The 22,930-nt window shown below is 47.6% G+C and overlaps 2 pseudogenes; one reads left to right on the forward strand and one right to left on the reverse strand.

The window, feature by feature from the left end:
- The window catches only part of LOC123081865 (BTB/POZ and MATH domain-containing protein 2-like), a 10,136-nt pseudogene extending 6,014 nt beyond the window's left edge, over nt 1-4,122 (reverse strand).
- Nucleotides 4,123-6,264: 2,142 nt separating this feature from the next.
- LOC123081877 (BTB/POZ and MATH domain-containing protein 2-like) lies at nt 6,265-7,328 on the forward strand (annotated as a pseudogene).
- Nucleotides 7,329-22,930: the final 15,602 nt, after the last annotated feature.

Genomic DNA, 22,930 nt, shown 5'->3' on the forward strand with positions numbered 1-22,930 from the left:
AGTTGAACTAGCTAGTTGATTTAATAAACTAATTTATTTTACTATATATAGAAGTAGTTTGTTTTTAGTAAGTACTACTTATTTATTTATAGTAAGTGCTTAGTAGTTGAACTAGGTAGTTGATTTAATTAATAAAATTACTTTTATTTAACTATATATAGAAGTAGTTGCCGCATCGACGTCGGCCATGCCTATCCCGCATCCTCGTCGTCGTCGACTCGGCGGTGGAGGCCTGCTTGATCAGGGCCATTTTCGGGACTGGGCTCCGCCGGGTTGGTATTGGGAGGTGTTACCTTCCGGGGGACGTAGGTTGGTGAGGAGGCAGCCCGTTGTTGACCCGATCCTTGTTTGGTGGCGGTCGCGTGGGCCAGTGATGGTGGTGAGGCATCCGGACACCACGGAGGTGGTACGTCACCGTGTCAGCGAGGAGGACGAGCACGTCCATCGCTACATGGTTGCATTAGAGGGCAGATTCGACAATACCTGGCAGGTTCTTCAGGGATCTCACTGGAGCTATGATCCTGTGATGGTTCCTTATCTTTGGGTGTCCACCGCCCGCGTCGATACCCGTCGGGCGCTACGGTTCTAGTTGTATTAGTGATAATATTCGACGATGTACGGACACCAAGAGATGATGTACTTTTGCTTATAATTATTGAATGCATGCTAATTTGAATACTATACTTTATTTTATGATTTGGTTTTGCTTATTTTATGATTTGGTTTTGCTTATTGAATGCTCATATTGGATAAGTTCTCCTTCATTCCCGTGTGCTAGACAATTTGATATAATAATGCACTCCGGAATGAAAGGAGGAGCTACGTACATCGATCATCGATAGTCAACCCGTGATTAATAATAATGATCTAGTTTAATATTTGAATTATGAACGTAGGCCGGAATGTCGTACTCATCGGACGACGAAAACCGCCCGGGGGAGTGCGACTGGTGCCACGACGACCGAGGTATCTGCGACAGGTTCATTGTGCTGGACGAAGATCGTCGCTTCAGCATTAAGCTCGAGGAGACTTTCGATGTTCATACGGTACGCAACCGACAATAATAGTTTTTTTTCATAATTACTCATGACTTCAACTATTTTAATCATGGCAATATTTTTCATCTTTTCCAATTCGACTAGCTTATCCCATGCTTTGCAAGACGCTATGTCTTGGAGAGGATGGGTTTTGAAGACCATGAAAGTTTTGAAACCAAAAAAATTATCCTAAGTATCCATCATGGTGTGGATTTTCAAGTAAAGTTGTACAATGCTCAGAGTGTAATTCATTTTGGTTGCAAAAATTGGGAAGCACTTTGCAAGATGTATGGTTTTGATTAGGGTATGCTTGTTACCATGGATCTTGGTGATCCTACAATCGAGCAAGAGAGACCTACGATTTTCGTCCTTGTGAATACACCTCCAATTCTTCCCCCATGTGAGCTTAACATAGTTATTAAGTAATTTATATTGTTTATTTCAAAATAGTTGACAACTTATTCTCCATTAACAGCTTATTTTCATTGTTCAAAGAATGTGCGGAAGATGTTAGACAGAACCTACTACACCGAAGGCTCCGAACTAACTTATCAGGAGAAAAATCATCTGGTCGCATTTTGTACTGATCTTGAGAATTACAATGTCTACAATCGAACTCCTCAACATTATGGTCAATACGTGCCACTAGTGCACGTGTTGAACTACGGTAACTACCATGGAGATACACTGGTAAGATTTTTTACTATTACAACATCCGTGCATCTTTTTGCACACTTCTAAAACTAGTACATCATATCATTGCTAACTACAAAGTTATTACTATGTTTTTCAACAGATAATCCCGAATGATTGTGTGCCTCATCTGATGTATACACACGGTAGCCTTCATGTTTTGAACATACAACCAGGTCGTCCTACGAATCTCAACTGTCCATACCGGGTTTCTAAAAGAAGTGGAGACATGACAATCAAGGAATGGAAAAAATGTATGGACAGTCGTAAGGAGCTTCTTGGAAGCAACATTCAGCGAAGGGCAAAAATTGGAGACAGGATGATCGCCATTCTTCATAATGGAGAGTCAGGGTCTATATTATTTTATGCTATTTTACCTTAAGAATGTTTAGGTCCTACCTGATACTGATGATCATTTGTTATGAACAATTATGTAGGGTTGGGTTCGATAACTATGAGGATGATGATCGTATGACTTATTATTAATAACGAGTAGAAGTTGTATGATGATGCATGATTAGTAGGACGAGTACTTGTTATTATATATGCTGATGTATGCGAGCATGCATGAGTTATTATATCAGCGGGTAAAATGAACATATATAGCAGCAGCGTTGGTAAACCAAGGACGAATATATAAGAGAGGACACTTCTCTCTATTAGCTAGCTAATATAACAACCTAAAAATAACCCCCAAAACCCCTAAAGCAGCCACTTTCCAAAAAACCATGGACTTTTGGTCCCGGTTGATGCCACCAATCGGGACCAAAGGTCCCCTAACTAGGCTGGGCGCACAGAGCCACGTGGAGGCACATTAGTCCCGGTTTTTGTTTGAACCGGAACTAATGGGTGGAGGTATTAGTAACGACCCATTAGTCCCGGTTCATGAACCGGGATTAAAGGCCCTCACGAACCGAAACTATTAGGTGTTTTTTTACTAGTGGTGTAACATGCCGCAAGCACGCATCGGTGAGCGGCGAACGTTTCATGGCCAACCTCGAATGTCACGTCGGCGCCAACCTTTGTCGCAAAGGGTTGGTTTAGATGCTCGCATATGTTAGTTGGCCGCACCTTGATGAAGGCAGCAGCAGCAGGTCCAGGGATGATAAAATCGCATCGGATGGTGAAAGAGTCATCCTTGAGATGCTTTGACTACTCAAGCTCCTATTTTTTTATGAAACGATTGGGACCCCAGGCTTGGCCACACCGAGTAAACCCAACTGATGTCTGTGCACGGATGCGTGCGTGCTCTTGCTGGTCGACCTCATCAACGAAACTAAACTGCACGTGCGCTTTCACAGGCTGTGCAACTTCCTGTTTAAGAAGAAGGAAAACGGATATGAAGCCAGCCACACTCTTGGGATAACCACTGGCATACAAACCTATAGCCCATTGATAACCGCCAGCACTAAAAAAGCCACCATTGATGTACTCCCTCCGTTCCTAAATATAAGTTTTTGTAGAGATTTCACCATGGACTAGACACGGAGCAAAATGAGTGAATCTACACATTAAAATGCATCTAGATACATCCGTATGTAGTTCATAGTGGGATCTCTATGGCCCAGTGTGGTTGAGCTTTTATCAACGGATTCCGCTGCCGCGCGGCAGAATCTGAACCAAAGGGCGAACCCAGCAGAATCCGATTCCAGAAATCCGCTGCCAAAATCTGAACCAAAAGGAGAAGCAGCCCAGGACGTGCTTTCCAAATCTGATTCCGCTGCGGGCCAAAATCTGAAAAAGCTGTATTCCGCGGACGGCAACAACAAGCGTCCGTCAGCAATGACGGATTTGCCGGTGAAGGACATGATTCCCTGCGATCTATCGGGACAGCTCACCTCCGGCGGCAACACAACTCGCCGGCTCAACTTGGATGTGTATACAGACGCACGACGCCAAAAGGAGACACTTGACTGGGAACCAACCCTCCCCTCCCGAGGCGCTCCCGCGGGCGTCCCCGGGAGGCAACCCTAGCGCTGCCGCCCCCGTCTCCTCGCCCCGCCCCCCATCCCTCGCCGCCGCTGGTGGCGTCGCCGGCCAAAGGCCGCGTGGCGCAGGCGGCGGCGGGGCGTCTTCCTCCCGCGCGCAGGTGACGGGCGGCGCGGGGCGCCCTCCCCTGCTCGGTGGTGCCGGGCGCCGGTCGGCCGCTGCTCTGTTTTCCTCCCTCCTCCTGGCGTCCTGGTGGACTGCCAGCGCTCCCTCCTCCCCTCCTCCCCTCCTCCTTGGCTCGTGGGGGCTGGAGGCCCGGGGGCGTGCTGGCAACGGATCTGGCACCCCCTACCCAGATCCGGCTGGTGGTGGTGGTTGGCGGTGTCACGGGTGGCCGGTGGCCCTTCCAAGGTGGTGGCGCTGCAACTGGTCCTCGTTCTGCTCCGGTGGGGTGGCGGGGCATCGACTGCTCCTGGCCAGGGCATGGAGACGCAGGTGGTGTGGTGGTGGTTGACGCTCTTGGCGGCCTTCCTCGACGGCTGGGTGCGGACAATCCGGCGGCCCTCGCCGGCGGACGGGTGGCTGCCTCTCCCTTGCAGGTTCTGGCCCGGAGGCCGTGGTAGGGCATCAGGGGTGACGCAGGGGAGGCTGCTGGAGGGACGGGTAGACCGACTACCTGTCACCGGCCTAGTGCCTCCTTGCCGCTGACAGTTGTTCGGGGCGGGTTGGTCATCGGCAGTTCCGATGGTGCTTGGGGTTTGCCGGTCGGCTCAAAGCTCATGCCTTTGATGGTCTCCGGAGTGTCTGGATGCAAGGCCGCGGCCTTGGTGGCAGGAGCTGCTGGCTCATGGGCGGAGCTCGTGGCTCGGGCGCTGATGGGCTTGCTGTCATGGCCGCGTGGGCGGCATGGGGTGGGCCTTGGATGATCTCGGTGGTGGTGCGGCCGGCGCTCTCATGTAGGGCCGTACATTGGACGGAGGCTGAGGGTGGTGGCCGGGGTGAAAACCTCGTCTGGCTCGGAGCCAGACCGATGGCGGCGGCGTCCATGCGTCGTTCCCTTCTTGAAGGCTCCATCGCGGTAACCCTGCATCCTTCGTGTTACTCCGGGTGAAAACCTAGATTCCCTGGATCGGGCGGTGGTGGCTCGTCGGTGCCGTTTCTTTCTTGGAAGCACCGCTTTGGAGTCCCTGGTTCGTCTGAGTTACGGTTTCGATCGTCTCCTCGCGGTGACTCGTTCACGGTGAAGAGCTCTTTAGACCCTTAGCTATGCTCTTCTGCCTATTTGTCGTTTGCTTTGGGGTGTTTAGAGTAGCTTTGCTGTTCGTCAGCTCCCTTGTATCTGCCTTGGGTGTGTGTGTGGTGTCGAGTGGTTTGCATCATGTATGTTGATCGTTGCTTTATTTATAAAGCGGGGCGAAAGCCTTTTTCGGTATACAGACGCACGCGCCCGACTCGCAGGAACTAGATTGGCCAGAGGCTTTCTCGTAATTTTCTGGTGCTACAACAACTCAATGACCTGCTGGTGGTTAGGTTACATACACGCACGAGTCGGCCTATAGTAACCTATCGAGGCTGACTCCAACAAGAACCGCTAGCTAGTCCTGAAGTCTAATGACAAGTGGAGGATGCGCATGGACTTTACTGATATCAATAGAACATGTCTCGGAGATCCGGTATACAGAAGTGAGTATGAAACCGAAGATGAAGGAAAAACATCGTTCAGTATACCCCTCCCAGGTGTTGTGTCATGTCAAGAAGTCGTTCAGAATCAATAATGCAAGTGAAACCTATCAGTGTGCTATGAAGCACACTTTCGATGACCCGATCAGGTGAAGCATGGAGGTGTAACATCGATGACCTAGGGTTGAAGACTAGGAAGAAGCGTGACATGTTGCTTGACTTGTACAAGGCCTTTGAGAACCTGAGAAAGACACATTAACATCATCCACAAGGAGTGTGTCTTCGTGGCCGGGGCTAGGAAATTCCATGGTTTTATGGTCTCACATCGTAATATCAAGATGAACCCAACAAAGATTAAGGCCGTCGAAGGAATGGAACCCCCAAGAACGTCTAATTATCCACCTACTTTTAGGTAATCCACGGTTTCACACAAGAACAAAACATATTAGGGTGAACTAACATTTTGTACGAGAATGAGTCACACAAAAAGCATTGAACATTTGATTTGTGCCTTCGAAAGATCAAGTTGTAGATGGGTTTACTAAACCTCTCTCAAATCGATGGTGTTTTAAGGGCAATCTCGATTGTTATGATTCGGCTCGGCGAGGCACGCCGTGATTTTCCACGAATATGCTATTAGTACTTATAATATGCACTGTAGCATATCCGAAAAAAAGAGGGTAGATTAGAATCTTTTTTATTTTCTGATTGGGGATGTTAGATTATGAAACTACCGGTTATGTAGAGACCCTATCAAACTCTAATTGATTGTTTATAATGATTGTTACCAATTCGTGAGTTATCCCTAGCTAGTACGAAAGCAGCCGCACCCTGATTGGAAGGAGCACGTCAAACACATCGTCGAGTGCTAGCCCTCAAGATCGGAAGAAGCATGTCCTTCGCCGGCGTTTCGCCATCGTCCATGGCGCCGGCCATGATCTACTCTGGCAAGGACAGCAGCGGCAGCTGGTGGTATCACCTGCTCGTGGTGGAAGGTTTCTCCCGCGTCAAAGATACGCCCACGGGAAAGCACATCATGGATCGTTCCTTCAGTGCTGGAGGCTATCGATGGGCTCTGAAGTTGTGTCCCAATGGTGATCGCATGGAGACTGCTGGTTTTATCTCTGTTTTTCTTGTCCTTCAGGAGGATGTTGCGCTGCCCCTAAATGTGCATTGGCAGTTTAGCTTCGTCGATCAGGTTGACCAGCAAGAGCCTGCACACATCCGTGCAGCCTACACAGGTGATTTCTCTAAAAGTGGTCATGGCTGGGGTTGCCGTCGTTTCATCATACGAGAGGACCTCGAAAAGTCAGAGCATCTCAAGAATGACTGTTTCACCATCCGGTGCGACTTTATCATCGTCTCCGAAGCTGCTGATACTTTCATTGAGGTGCCGTCATCCAATATATGCGACCATAGGAGCCATCTTTTGGTGACGAAGCTCGGTGCCAATGTGAAGTTCGAGGTTGGCAGCGAGATGTTCGACGCGCACCGGTGCGTGCTCGCGGCCCGTTCTGCCGTCTTCAGGGCTGAACTCTTTGGGCCCATGAAGGAGGGGACTATGGCCGGTCCCATACAGATACAAGACATGGAACCAGATGTGTTCAAGGCTTTGTTGGTTTCGTCTACACGGAGTCAATGCCAAAGATGGAGGTGGGAGGAATAGCAGGAGAAGTCGGACCTGAGGTTCCGTGGATGCAACACTTCCTTGCGGCGGCAGACAGGTATGATCTCCAACGGCTCAAGTCAATGTGTGAAGACAGGCTATTGAAACACATAGATTTGATCTCGGTGTCGGCCATCCTTGGTGTAGCTGCGCGACACCATTGCTACGAACTGGAGGAGGCCTGCCTGGAGATCCTCAAATTCCAGTCGGCTGCCGGCTTACGAGATGTCATGGCGACCAATGACTGGCAGCACATATCTACGACCGATCCGTCTGTTATGTATGAGCTCATTACCAAGCTTGCTTCGAAAGCTAATCCGTAGTAATGGTATGCTTACTTAATTATTGTTCCACGAAAAGAGAGGTTGTGATCTCCTTACCGTGTATGTGTACCTGTGGTATAGATTCAGTAAAGTGTATATTTTGCTGCTTTCATGCATATATCCAGGGCAGAGAAAATGTTGGTTCTTTGTTTTTTGGGAGGTGAAAGAAATTTCAAATAATTGTCTATCTAGTTCTTCAGTTTTTTCTATCTAATTCTTCGCTTTTTTATATCGATATCTATATCTTTCTATTCATATTTTTAGTATCTTTCATATGTATTTTGTGTTTGGAATCCTATGTACTCCCTCTCATCCATATTAATTGTCACTGGCTGATCATAGGAAACATTCCGTTCAATGTAGCACTGAGTTTTTGAATGGAATGTTTACCTAGTACTCCTACTCTCTTGGGCTATTTTCTTGGCTGAGGGCTACAGCCCAAGTAGAACCGTCAGAACCCCGTGGGTTCATTTTTTTTTTCTGTCAAACCATATCACTCTTTATTATGATGCTTTTTAACTCTGGACGTGTAGGGCTGGTGTGCATCTAGTTATGCCAAGGTCGACTTTGCACTCGGTGTAGTTGCATTGTCCCGATGTGACGGTTGATGCAATAATATTCCTTTTATCCAAAGAATTTTTTTTTGTATAGGTCATGGCTTTATGTATTGGTCAACAAAACTAATTTATAAGAGAAAAAATACAAATGAAATGTATCACTTCTTTTCTCTGTGTGTGTCTCTCTCTCACACAGACATTATGGGTCCACGTCCACCCAGGGTGAAGCTAGGAACATGGTTGTGTGGTTCAATAGAACATGGTAGCACTGTTCCTCGTCTGCGGCCACCACCGGCGACCTCCCCCACATCAGTCGCCGCCACCAGCGCCCTTCCACTTCTCTCCTCCCATCACCTTCCCCCCTCCATTGGAAACCTCCTCCCTTTCCCCTCTCCCCAAATCGAGCAGCAGGTCCTCATCCACGGCCATGACGACGCGAGCGCCATGGTGCAAGCCGAGGGCGTGTGACAAGGGAGCTCGGACCCTGGTGCCGATGCCATGGACAAATTTGCATGTGCCATACTCTAAACCTTCAAATAATAATCTGTTTCGTATGCCCGAATCGCTCATGTAGCGACCCTGGTGCCGATGCCATGGACAAGGTGCCCTCTCCATCTCTCCTTTCTCTTTGTGTGTGTGTGTGTGTGTGTGTGTGTGTGTGTGTGTGTGTGTGTGTGTGTGTGTGTTCGATTTGGAGTTGGTGCTCTGTTCGTGAAGCTCCGTCTCTTCTCTACCGTAGGAGAACATCTATGTTCATGAAGCAGCCCCAATCGTAGCCTTTCCTTGGCCATGGCGACCGAGTAGGCAGGAGGTACAAATCACTTCTCTCCTCCCCTTATGTGATGTGTGCCATGTGCTTGCGTGGAGAGAAGTTGCTCCGTTCCCGTCTGCTCAAGGAGGATGTGCACCATCCTCATCAAGCCATGGCGAGTTTTAGCTACTGTCACGCCACATCTGTTAGTGCTTGGAGAGTTGTAGGGTTTATCTACTGTGATGCCACATCTGTTACTGTTGTGAATACAAGTTCCAATGGATGGATATTACAATCTTGTAAGGGGAAAGGAGCTCCATAATTTATTTCTTCTGAAGCCTAAAGAAGTGGGTTCTGTGTTATGCTAATTAACAATCGTTCCTTCTGGTTTGTCGGCTTGCTGATTCAGCGTTGTGGTACAAGCATTGTTTTCCTTGTGTATTAACCATGCGAGTACAATGTTGAGCTAATCTCATATATGCCGTGTCCTCTGTTGTGCTGTGCAGTTAGTTTCATTTGATGATATTTCATTGATTTCTTCATATGAGAAGGTGGATCTACCGAACTGAGCTATAGCCTTTATCAGAGATATCTTAATTCATCTACGCTGTTAAGAAAATGTTGTAGATGGGGTTTTCTGAGGTGGCAAGTCCTACAAATAATTCTTCGAGGTGGAAATTGACACATGATGAGGTATTGTCAAATGCCATTGCCCTTTGATAGTCATTTACTACTGCAAAGTTCATTTATATGACTGATTATTAAGTGCCAATCATAGTTTCTGTGCAGCCTTTCATCAGTTGCCTTTGGTAATAGTGTTTCCCTCTTACTATGGTCTATGGTGGAGTTCAATGCATCGGTATAAATACTTTCGTTTCTCTGCAGCCTTTCCTCAAACAATTGTCATTATTAGTACTAAATAGTTGTATGCATCAGCGTGTACTATACCAAAAAAGGCTTTTGCCCCGCTTTATATGTAAAGCAAAGATCATCAACAACCCGGTAAACCGCACGCCACCACAAGACACGCACACACACCCAAGGCCGGATACATAGGCGCTGAGCGCAGCAACACTACTCCTAGCACTACCACCGCAAAGAGATGAAGCCGCATACGACGAACCGTGGGCTCCAAGGCGGCGCCTTCAGGAAGGATACGACAACAGAGCGCCACCACCGCCCGATCCGAGGATCAGAGTTTTCCCTGGAGCCGCACGACGGGCAATGAGAGCCGTGACGACGCCTTCAAGAAGGGAACGAGCACGCCGCCGCCGGTCCGTCTAAAGATGGAACGGGTTTTCACCCCGGCCAACACTCACCGTCACCGAACGCCACACCCCGGCTACCACGCTGTCCATACGGCCATGGCCACCGGGCAGCACCAAGCCACGGGCTTTGCCCAAGAGCACCACGCTACCACCACCAGGGCCGCCGCACCGACATCCAAGACCTCGACACCGCCTCGCCCAAGACCCGCCGCTACCCCAACCAAAGAGACGAGCGAAAAGGTCCCACCCTACGCACCCCTGGGCGACCCCCAACGCCAAGACCCAATAGGCCAGCCACCACTGGCTTCCATCGACTCGTCCTACAGCGTGTACTAGATGAATGATTAACCATCTCTTCGTCTTGATGTTGTTATGTTGTAAATTGCAAGCAAAGTCATTATTTTCTTCTACCCAATATAAGCCAGTGTTTGGTACTAAGGCGTATAGGACCAAGGAGACGAGCAACGAGCTAGGAGGTCTGACCCTCCCCTATGCCCCAGTGGCCATGGTTTGTACTTTTCTCAAGTCAGTTTTTTTAGAGCTCCCTTTTATTCTTGCCGAACTGCACATAAATTTATTTATTTGAATATGCTCAGTGGTCGTTTTGACAAGCAGAAATCTTGAGGTTGCGACAGAATATGTTTTGAAAAATTCATCAGGCGGAGCCCTCAAAGATAAGGACAATAATGCTCAAAGATTTGTTGTGAGTTCTGCAGCCTATTTATTTTCTGCTTTTCAATTATGTTTTCTGCCATTTACTTTGAGACTCATTCTCATTCTCTGTCTAAATATGTAGTGGCAATGAAATCAGATTTGTTCTCTGGGGTAATTGTGCGGATCAATTTGATGTCGAGAGTGTCTGTTCTGTTGGCGAAAAGGCCCCAGTTATTGGGATATTTATGAGCTCATAGCCAAAAAACTTTCAAGGTCCTTATTTTAACCATGATTTATGTCATCTCAAAATGCAGGTGTGTACGGGCCATTCTACTTTGTTATTCCGCTTTAATAAGCACAGTATGGTAGTGATGGTTATGGGCCTTTGGAAATGAGATTATCGAACTGTTCTGCCAATTGATTGTTACACGGCTTTCCATCATTGCCAAGCAGAAGTATGCATCTTGCAACATTTCCTTGCTTTTAGAATTCTTTGTACTGAAAAGCAGGACCTAACTGGTGCTATTGGCCTACCTTTTCTACAGGCAACGCCCAACGGACCTGAAAGATGGTATCCGCAGTTTGATAATTGCATCCCCAATGGTGCTCTGAACTCTCGGAACTCGGTTAAATGTGGGACCCTTTTGACAAGAAGTATGGGGAAGATTTCGTTGCTGCTGCAGTTGACCTATGCCCAAATGCTCGTGTTAATAATCATGTAAGTGTGTGTATTTCATTTCTTTTTTCTGCAAAGTCATTTGTTGTCACTACTGCATGTATTTTATGCTCACTATTGAAATCAATGATGTCCTTCTGAAGCTAATTCAGAAGTTGTCAGTCAATATGTCCTCTGGGAAATTTAAGTTGGAAGTTCTTAAGGATATAGCAAAGGAGCATCAGATAGATTGGGATACGAGCGAGGCTGAGCAGGAGCTTCTTAAACCTGCCGAAGAGCTGATTTAAGCTAAAACTGCAATGCACATACTTTTATTTTACATGGTGTATAGTCTTTGAGGTAATAGGCTTTAACTTCTAAGCAGCAAGTGTTATATTTGGCAAGTTATTGTGTCTGCACAAGGCTTCTACTCGCAATGGGGTTGTTTGCAGCATTTTGATGTCAAGTTTCTATTTATATTACACACATCATGCTTGTGATTGCTAATTCGGTCATCCTCAAGACCAAAAGGGCACCAGAAGGGGTGCCTACCTGGCACCTCCCATGAACATCTCAAGCAGAGATTCCCGACAATCTTTTGTTTGTTTACATTCTCCATTTAATGATATATGCATGTGTAACTAACCATTTCTTTTTGTTTATAAGAATTTCACATGAGATTCCTACACATAGATGAATATCCTCCTGATGCTAATCAAGGATTCGATATTCCATCAGCTTTGGTTAACTTGCGTGAGTTAATTGTAAGAAAAGATAATCTGCAACAGATCCAATGTTTGTCTCACATATGCTAGAAAATTTTCAAGGTAAATATAGGATATTTACTACCTTGAGAGTTTTAGATATTCTTCTTTTATCTTCTAATTACAATATTATTATATGATGTAGGAAGATAATGTTATGAAATCCTACAGAAGTGTTGATTGTTCCCTTGATCCTTGACAGCACATCCTCACCTCACAGGACCAGTGGCTCAAGCTCATTGTTGTGCTCCTATACCCTTGATCCTTGACACAGCATCCTCACCTCACAGGACTCGTGGCTCAAGCTCATTGTTGTGCTCCTACAATTCTTCACTAACAGTATTTATGTTTCTTATTCCTTGCGCCACAAGTATCTCTTGCAAAGTATTCTTGTACTCCTGCAATTTAAATTTCTGGATTTAGTGATGGCACTGTCCAAAATAGGTATTAGTTGTCAGTAACATCCACAGCTTCATTATTAATAGATTTGGGTTGATAGCATGGAAATTTAACACATATGGCATTAATGTCCTCTTTTTATGGATCCTGCATTGGTTTGGCTGAATGATTTTGATTTTCCTTTATGGTATATATACATCAGTCAGTCTATTATTTACCAGTACTAACCTGTAATTGTCACAGAAACATGCTTCATGTAAGGAGGTCTTCCACTCTGAGATCATGTTTGAATCTTTATTTCCACTTGAGGTCATCTATCAGAAGCGAACACGATGCACCATCCACACGCTAGGCCAGTGTGGAAAGCGACGCAATTCTTCATCGACTTCTCCGGTGCGACACGGCATCGACCCTTGGTCGCCGCGACATGCTGCTGCGACGCCATCGCCGACATTTCATCACCAAGTTCTTCATCAACGTGGTCTTCATCAACATCTTCGTCAACACATCGCCGTCGCCTCGTCCACAAGATGGACAACTAGCGTCTTCTAACAGACTTTTCTGCAAGACGCGACCTCGACGACGGCAATGACCGCATCACGACGACGGCATCGACTGTGTCATCAGCGACAACACGACTGCATCGACACGGCGTCACTACAGTGACGACCCTACACGGCGGCATTGTTCTGGCAAAACAGATGTGTGCTCGATGGGCTTCCTCCGGTCTTGGCAAAACCGGTGGACACATCGCCGACGGCACCCTCTGACATCCGCAAGGTGCATCGTCCTCATCTACAGCTCCGTCATAGTGCATTTTTGGGCATCCGGATTTGTGCGGCTTCATCAACGACGACCACACCATCGACCACGACAACATCGACCACGGCTACATCACCATGATCGGCTACCTGGATATTAATGGCTATGTCTACAACGACTCATCGGCAACAACTCCAATCAACAGCGTTCGCCTCATCACTTGCGTCCACAACACTCCCGTTGTGACTGCGGGAGGGAATAGAGGAGAAGACAGGAAAGGCAGCAGAAGGGGACGTAGTCACTGCCCTAGGTGCCGACCCATCAGCCATTCGAGACGCAGTTGATGATGGTGTAGCGGAGAGGATGGCAGAAGTGCAAGACTTCAAATTCAGTCGCAATCGTCTGCTTCACTCCCGCTACGACTGAGGGGGAATGTTAGAATATAAATATGTTTAAGATAGAGATGAGGAGATAGAGAGATAAAATAGCTTTAACCATGTATGACTTGCCATCTACTCCAAGTCTCTCTCCCTCATATTGTACTCTATATATACCCCACACTTAGTCGGATCAATACAACAATAGAAAAAAAATTATTTATCAGTAGTAACCCGTAATTTTCACAGAAACATGCTTCATGTAAGGAGGTCTTCCACTCTGAGATCATGTTTGAATCTTTATTTCCTCTTGCCTCTCTATGCTTGTACCAGCCCCGTACTAATTAGATCATGTTTCAATCTTCATTTCCTCTTGCCTCTATATCCTTGTCCCAGCCCCCATACTAATTGTTTTACTTGGCTAGATGCTCCTAGCTTGACAACACATAGTGCTGCCTTTATAGTCTTTACTGTCGATATGGCCAAGTTTATCTTGAACGAAGTATAGATGGCACCTCTTGGCATGTACATGCTTGGCAGTATTCTATCTTACTCCCTCCCTCCGAAAATACTTGTCATCAGAATGGATAAAAAGAGATGTATCTAGAACTAAAATACCTCTAGATACATCTTCTTTTACCGAAAAAGACTTTCGACCCGCTTTGTATTATAAAGCCAATCGCACAGCAAGCATCCAACAAAGTCCAACACAAAACCACGCACACACACACATGGAAGTCCACGGGAACAAATAGTACATGAAAGGGTCAATGCCGAGGGCACAGCACAACAAGCCCTAAACCCAAAACACACACGCCACAGAGCCGCCAGGCGGTCTAGTCAGGCTCAGGTGGGGGAGGCTGTAGCGGGGGAGCCATGTGGAGCGCCATCGAGCGGAGATCGGAGAGGAGGGTTGAGGGAGTCCTGGATTAGGGGGTGTCCGGATAGCCGGACTACCATCATCAGCCGAACTATCATCAGCCGGACTATCATCATCGACCGGACCCCAAGACTATGAAGATACAAGATTGAAGACTTCGTCCCGTGTTCGGATGGGACTTTCCTTGGCGTGGAAGGAAAGCTTGGTGATACGGATACGTAGATCTCCTACCATTATAACCGACTCTATGTAACCCTAGCCCTCTCCGGTGTCTATATAAACCGGATGGCTCTAGTCCGTAGGACATAACAACAATAACAACAACAACCATTACAATCATACTATAGGCTAGCTTCTAGGGTTTAGCCTCCTTGATCTCGTGGTAGATCCACTCTTGTAAACATCCACAATATCAATATCAATCAAGCAGGACGTAGGGTTTTACCTCCATCAAGAGGGCCCGAACCTGGGTAAAACATCGTGTCCCTTGTCTCCTGTTACCATCCGCCTAGACGCACAGTTCGGGACCCCCTACCCGAGATCCGCTGGTTTTGACACCGACATTGGTGCTTTCATTGAGAGTTCCTCTGTGTCGTCACCGATAGGCTTGATGGCCTCTTCAATCAACAACGATGCAGTCCTGGGTGAGACTTTTCTCCCCGGAAAGATCTTCGTATTCGGCGGCTTCGCACTGCGGGCCAATTTACTTGGCCATCTGGAGCAGATCGGAAGCTACGCCCCTAGACGTCAGGTCAGGTTTGGAAGCCTAAACTTCACGGCCGATATCCGCGGGGACTTAATCTTCGATGGATCTGAGCCACAGCCGAGCGTGCCGCGCTGTCACGATGGGCATGACCTAACTCTGCCGCCGGACAGCACCTTGGAGGCCGCACACGAATCCACTCCGACACATAGTCCGGAGCCGATCGCTCAGATCGAGGACGGATGGCTGGACACCGCCTCGGGAGCTGCAACTTCTACGGCGATGGAGCCGAACACTTACCTTGTACCACATAAAGCTCATGACTCCGAGGTGTCGGACTCTCTGCCGGACTCCGAACCTCCTGCGCCCCTGCCAGTCGAATCCGACTGGGCGCCGATCATGAAATTCACCGCTGCGGACATCTTTCAGCACTCACCCTTCAGCGATATCTTAAATTCGCTGAAGCATCTCTCGCTATCCGGAGAGCCCTGGCCGAACTACGGCCAAGATGGTCGGGACGCGGACGACGAAGAAATTCAGAGCCCACCCACCACCCACTTCGTAGCCACCGTCGACGATCTAACCGACGTACTCGACTACGACTCCGAAGACATCGACGGTATGGACGACGATGCCGGAGAATATCAAGAACCAGTGCCTACAGGACACTGGAAGACCACCTCGTCATACGACATATATATGGTGGACACCCCAAAAGATGGGGACGGCGAAGAAGCAACGGAGGCCGATTCCTTAAAGAAACAGCCCAAGCGCCGACATCAGCGGCGCCACTCTAAATCCCGCCACATCAAGAATAGAGATTCCGGCAGAGGAGATAATAACACCCCAGAAAGTGCCGAAGACAACCCCCTCCAGCACGATCCAGCGCAGGAGGAGGCAGAAGCAAGCCCTCACGAGAGGGCGGCAGACGAAGAGGTCGAGGATGATAATTACTTACCTCCCTCCGGAGACGAGGCAAGCCTCGACAACGACGAATTCGTCGTGCCTGAGGATCCCGTCGCACAAGAGCGTTTCAGACGCAGGCTAATGGCCACGGCAAATAGCCTAAAGAAAAAGCAGCAACAGCTTCAAGCTGATCAAGACCTACTGGCAGACAGATGGACCGAGGTCCTCGCGGCCGAAGAGTATGAACTCGAACGCCCCTCCAAAAGTTACCCAAAACGCATGTTGCTCCCCCGACTAGAGGAGGAAGCGTACAAACCTGCATCACCAGCGCACAATACGGCAGACCGACCACCTCGTGGCCGCGACAGAGAGGCGTGCAAGCCCTCCACCAAAAACGTACCCCGGCACCGCTCAAAAAGCATGAAGCCACGGGGGAACGCGCCGGACTTGCGGGATATATTGGAGGACAAGGCAAGACAATCCAGATCCATCTATGGATCACGTGGGCGCCCTAAGACCCACGACGAATACCGTCGCACCGGATACAGCTACTCCGGCCGGGCCGAACACAGCAGACAACGCTCTCTCGAGCTACGTCGCGATATTGCTCAATACAGAGGCGCCGCACACCCACTATGCTTCACTGACAAAGTAATGGATCATCAAATCCCTGAAGGGTTTAAACCCGTTAATATCGAATCCTACGATGGCACAACAGACCCCGCGGTTTGGATTGAGGATTATCTCCTCCATATGAATATGGCCCGCGGCGACGATCTTCACGCCATCAAATATCTCCCTCTCAAGCTTAAAGGACCAGCTCGGCATTGGCTTAACAGCCTGCCCGCAGAGTCAATTGGATGCTGGCAAGACCTGGAAGCCGCATTCCTCGACAACTTCCAGGGCACGTATGTGCGACCACCGGACGCAGATGACCTAAGCCACATAATCCAGCAGCCAGACGAATCGGCCAGGCAATTCTGGACACGGTTCTTAACAAAGAAAAATCAAATCGTCGACTGTCCGGATGCAGAGGCCCTCGCGGCCTTCAAACATAATATCCGCGACGAGTGGCTGGCCCGGCACCTAGGACAGGAAAAGCCGAAATCCATGGCAGCCCTCACATCACTCATGACCCGCTTCTGTGCGGGAGAGGATAGCTGGCTAGCTCGCAGCAACCACCTCAGCAAAAACGCTGGCAGTTCAGATACCAAGGACCGCAATGGCAGGTTGCGTCGAAACAAAAACAAACGCCGCATTAACGGCGACAGCAATGAGGATACGACAATCAACGCCGGATTTCGAGGCTCCAGGCCCGGTCAACGGAAGAATCCATTCAAATGAACCACTCCGGGCCCGTCCAATTTGGACCGAATACTCGACCGCTCCTGTCAAATACATGGAACCCCCGAAAAGCCAGCTAAGCATACCAACAGAGATTGTTGGGTATTCAAGCAGGCAGGCAAATTAATCGCCGAAAACAATGACAAGGGGCTACACAGCGATGACGAGGAAGAGACCTGGCCGCCGAACAACAGAGGACAAAAGGGATTCCCCCCCCCCCCAAGTTCGGACGGTAAACATGATATACGCAACACATATACCCAAGAGGGAGCGGAAGCGTGCACTAAGGGACGTATACGCGATTTGTAAGGATTTGCCCCAAAATTTGCCCCAAATTTGTAAGGATTTGCAGGCCCCCATCCATTCAAATGATCACCAAGATTAGCAACTTTGTCCTTTCATCTCTCATTGCTAGATTAGCTCTTGCATTGGTTTATATAGTGATTAATTGTGGGTTTTAGTAATTTGGGAGGAATTATATGTGGTAGTATTTGATTTATATGCAATTTGAGGTCAAAATAACACTTAGTTTGCATATGTAGGTGTGGTTTACTTAGTGCCTTATAAATCTCCGTCGTAACCACCGTCGATCGCCCGCACTGTCCCGTCGCCGGCACCACCTTGTGGTGAGCCTCTTGTTCATGAAATTATATATAAAAAATTGATGTTTGTGCGATTTGGATATATAGTTACTCGTATAATAATTATCTTACCCGTATGTTGTTTGTTATACATAGTGCCATGGTTTTGATATCCGTCCCCGTCGGCCCTTGTCCTTGTTATGATTCGTATGTGGTATATTCTTTTTTAAAACTATTTGTTGCATTTCGTGTTTATGACAAATTATGCCCATCAAGTTGACATAGATATTTTTATCTAGGAGGTATGTGAACCGGAAATTCCAACCGACCCTATTGTCGAGAGGTTAAATTTAGTTGAAAGAGAAAACGAGTACTTGAAAGAAAAATTGAAAAGAATTGAGGGGGAGAAGATGGAATTGGAGTTGCATGTTGCCGGTGTCGTCAATGATCACAAGATCAAGATGGAGAAAATGCGCTTGAAGATTAGAAAGATTAGAAAATATGCCATCGATAGTGAGGCTTGGTATCATTATGCTGTTGGATCAATTGTTACCTTAGTTGCGATCTTGATCGCATTTGTTGTTGCATTTAAATGCTTTAGCTAGAGAGTTATTTGTTTGTTGCATTTAAGTGTTGTATGAACTTTATGTATGAACTTGTATTAATTTGGTCTATTCGGTGTTGTGTAATAAAGATGAGCCGGCAATGAATGTACGATGACCGATGCTCTCCCCAGTTTGTTGAGGGCGTGCATACTTTTCTGCTTGTGGCTGAGGCAAACAAGCGGGCGGATGGTTTTATGCCTTATTCATGTGCTGGCTGTAAGAATGGTCGCAATTACTCTACGTCAAGAACCATTCACGTCCACCTGTTTGAGTCCGGTTTCATGCCCCACTATAATGTTTGGACCAAGCACGGAGAAAGAGGGGTTATGATGGAAGACAATGAAGAAGAAGAGGACGACGACAGCTATCCTGGCCATGGGTTCCCTGAATACGATGATACAACAATGGGGGAAGAAGCTGAGCTGGTAATGCGAGAAGAAGCTGAGCCGGCAATGCGGGAAGAAGCTGAAGAAGAGGCATCAGATGAGCCCGTTGATGATCTAGGTCGGGCCATTGCCGATGCAAAGAGAAACTGCGCAAGTGATTTGGAGAAGAAGAAGTTGCAGCGCATGTTAGAGGATCACAAAAAATTGTTGTACCCGAATTGCGTAGGTGACAAGAAAAAGCTGGGCACCACACTGGAATTGCTGCAATGGAAGGCAGAGAATGGTGTATCTGACAAGGGATTTGGAAAGTTGCTGGTAATGATAAAGGATATGCTTCCAAAGGACAACGAATTGCCCGAGAGTACGTACGAAGCAAAGAAGGTTGTCTGCCCTCTAGGGTTAGAGGTGCAGAAGATACATGCATGCCCTAATGATTGCATCCTCTACCGCGGTGAGTATGAGGATTTGAACGCTTGCCCAGTATGTGGTGCATTGCGCTATAAGATCAGCCGCTATGACCCTGGTGATATCGAGGGCGAGCGCCCTAAGAAGAAGATTCCTGCCAAGGTGATGTGGTATTCTCCTATAATACCACGGTTGAAACGTTTGTTCCAAAACAAGGAGCATGCCAAGGCGATGCGATGGCACAGAGAAGACCGTAAGAAAGACGGAAAGTTGAGAGTACCCGCTGACGGGTCGCAGTGGAGAAAAATCGAAAGAAAGTACGGGAAGGAGTTTGCAGATGATGCAAGGAGCGTATGGATTAGTCTAAGCGCAGATGGCATTAATCCTTTTGGGGAGCAGAGCAGCAACCATAGCACCTGGCCTGTGACTCTATGTTTATATAACCTTCCTCCTTGGTTGTGCATGAAGCGGAAGTTCATTATGATGCCAGTGCTCATCCAAGGCCCTAAGCAACCCGGCAACGACATTGATGTGTACCTAAGGCCATTAGTTGAAGAACTCTTACAACTGTGGAATGGAACAAGTGTACGTGCCTGGGATGAGCACATGGGGGAAGAATTTGACCTAAAGGCGTTGCTGTTCGTGACCATCAATGATTGGCCTGCTCTCAGTAACCTTTCAGGACAGACAACCAAGGGATACCGCAGATGCACGCACTGTTTGGATGATACCGATAGTATATATTTGAATAGTTGTAAGAAGAATGTGTACCTGGGACATCATCGATTTCTTCCGAGCAGGCATCCCGTAAGAAAGAAAGGCAAGCATTTCAAAGGTGAGGCGGATCACCGGACGAAGCCTCGCCACCGTACTGGTGCTGATGTACATGATATGGTCAAGGATTTGAAGGTGATATTTGGAAAGGGTCCTGGCGGACAACCTGTTCCGAAGGACGCTGACGGACGAGCACCCATGTGGAAGAAGAAATCTATATTTTGGGACCTGCCATATTGGAAAGACCTAGAGGTCTGCTCCGCAATCGATGTGATGCACGTGACGAAGAATCTTTGCGTGACCCTGCTTGGCTTCTTGGGCGTGTATGGGAAGACAAAAGATACACCTGAGGCACGGGAGGACCAGCAACGTATGCACGGAGAAGACGTCATACATCAGGGTCATGCAAGGTACGCTCTTACCAAAGAAGAGAAGGAAATCTTCTTTGAATGCCTGCTCAGTATTAAGGTACCGTCTGGATTCTCGTCGAATATAAAGGGAATAATAAACATGGCAGAGAAAAAGTTCCAAAACCTAAAGTATCATGACTGACACGTGATTATGACGCAACTCCTTCCGGTTGCATTGAGGGGGCTTCTACCGGAAAACGTTCGATTAGCCATTGTGAAGCTATGTGCATTTCTCAATGCAATCTCTCAGAAGGTAATCGATCCAGAAATCATACCAAGGTTACAGAATGATTTGGTGCAATGTCTTGTCAGTTTTGAGTTGGTGTTCCCACCATCCTTCTTCAACATCATGACGCACGTCCTAGTTCACCTATGCGAAGATATTAACGTTTTGGGTCCTGTATTTCTACACAATATGTTCCCCTTTGAGAGGTTCATGGGAGTCTTAAAGAAATATGTTCATAACCGTGCTAGGCCAGAAGGAAGCATCTCCAAGGGCCATCAAAATGAGGAGGTCATTGAGTTTTGTATTGACTTTATTCCCGACCTTAAGCCGATTGGTGTTCCTGAATCGCGGCATAAGGGCAGACTGGATGGAAAAGGCACGCTAGGAGGTGAACAAATAATATGTATGGACGGACATTCTCTCACTGAAGCACACTACACAGTACTACAGAATTCCGTCTTGGTGGCTCCGTATATGGATGAACACAAGAATTTGCTACGCTCCAAACACCTGGAGTGGTCTGATGACTGGATTACACGTGAACAAACCAGGAGTTTCGCCAGCTGGTTGCAGACACGTACCATGCATGACACCTCTATTGAAGATGACCTGTACTTGTTGTCCCAGTTACCATCTTCGAATATAATGACTTTCAAAGGGTATGAGATAAATGGTAATACGTTTTACACGATCGCCCAAGATAAGAAGAGCACCAACCAAAACAATGGTGTCCGCTTTGATGCAGAAACCAAGACGGAAAAGGAAACATATTATGGTTATATACAGGACATATGGGAACTTGACTATCGACGTGGTTTAAAGGTCCCTTTGTTTCAGTGCAAATGGGTCAATATGACACGAGGCGGGGTAACGGAAGACCCGCAGTATGGAATGACAACAGTGGATCTCAACAATCTTGCGTATGCAGACGAACCATTCGTCCTAGCCAATGATGTGGCACAGGTTTTCTATGTGAAGGACATGTCTACCAAGCCAAGAAAAAGAAAATATAAGGAAGCGAATGCATCGTACGATGAGCCAAAGCGGCACATAGTTCTTTCTGGGAAGAGAAACATCGTGGGAGTGGATGACAAGACAGACAAGTCAGAAGATTATGAAAAGTTTGATGAAATTGCTCCATGCACAGTGAATATTGACCCGAGCATCCCGTTAAATGATGAAGATTTTCCATGGTTACGGCGCAAAGGGACACACGCGAAGAAAAAGTTTCAAACCCAAAGATCTGGGATGTGATCGACTTCACTATCATCACTTTCTTCTGTGTTTCACACCCAGAGGGGAATCTCTGTAATAGTTAGGGTAGTTATATGTTTTGGCATTTGAAACGCGAAGAAATTTTATGTGCAAACAAATTCTTTCATGCCTTTACTGATTTTTAAAGTTAAGTTATTCACAAACTAGTGATTCACACTAATTTCAAATAATTCAAAATTTAAACTATTCAAATTTGAAAACTACGGGCACTAACAGAAAGTTTGTAATTTTTTGTGCCTAAAGCAAAAATGTTCACAAAGAAACTCTAAATACACAAAAAAACAACACAAAAAAAAATAAAGCAAAAAAAATAAAAAAAGCCCGCCTACTAGGCCAGAGCGGCCTGCATACGACTAGAAACCCAACCTGTCGTTGGGCCAGGATGCAGGCCCGCAAAGGCCAAGTGGGCCCACAGGGCTGCAAAGAACACGTAGGCCTAGTAAGCCTGCTTTGGAGAGGAGCTCGAGAGAGCGACCGCACGGGGGTTTATAAACCAGTGCGGTCGCCCCTCGGCTAGAGAGGTGGGACTAAACTTGCCGCACCGCACCTGCGCCAGCGCACCCCCTTTAGTACCGGGTCGTGGCACACACCGGTACTAAAGGGGGGGCCGTTAGAACCGGTTTGTGCCACCACCCGGTACTAAAGGGGGTCGCTTCCCGCCGCTTGGGCTGGCCAAAACAGACCTTTAGTACCGGTTGGTGGCTCCAACCGGTACTAAAGGTGCCTTCTATATATACAACACTTCGAAAATTTTCATTCTCCCTCTGTTTCTTCCTCTGTTTCCCCATTGAAGCACTGCCCGCCCCGATCGATCGACGCCATCACCGACCCCGTCGCCGTCGCTGCCCCCGTCCCTGTCGCCGCCCCCATCGCCGTCGCCGCCCCCGTCCCCGTCGCCGCCCCCGTCCCCATCGCCGCCC

The sequence above is a fragment of the Triticum aestivum genome, chromosome 1B (genome assembly GCF_018294505.1).
Source record: "Triticum aestivum cultivar Chinese Spring chromosome 1B, IWGSC CS RefSeq v2.1, whole genome shotgun sequence".
In the NCBI taxonomy this organism is placed as follows: domain Eukaryota; kingdom Viridiplantae; phylum Streptophyta; class Magnoliopsida; order Poales; family Poaceae; genus Triticum; species Triticum aestivum.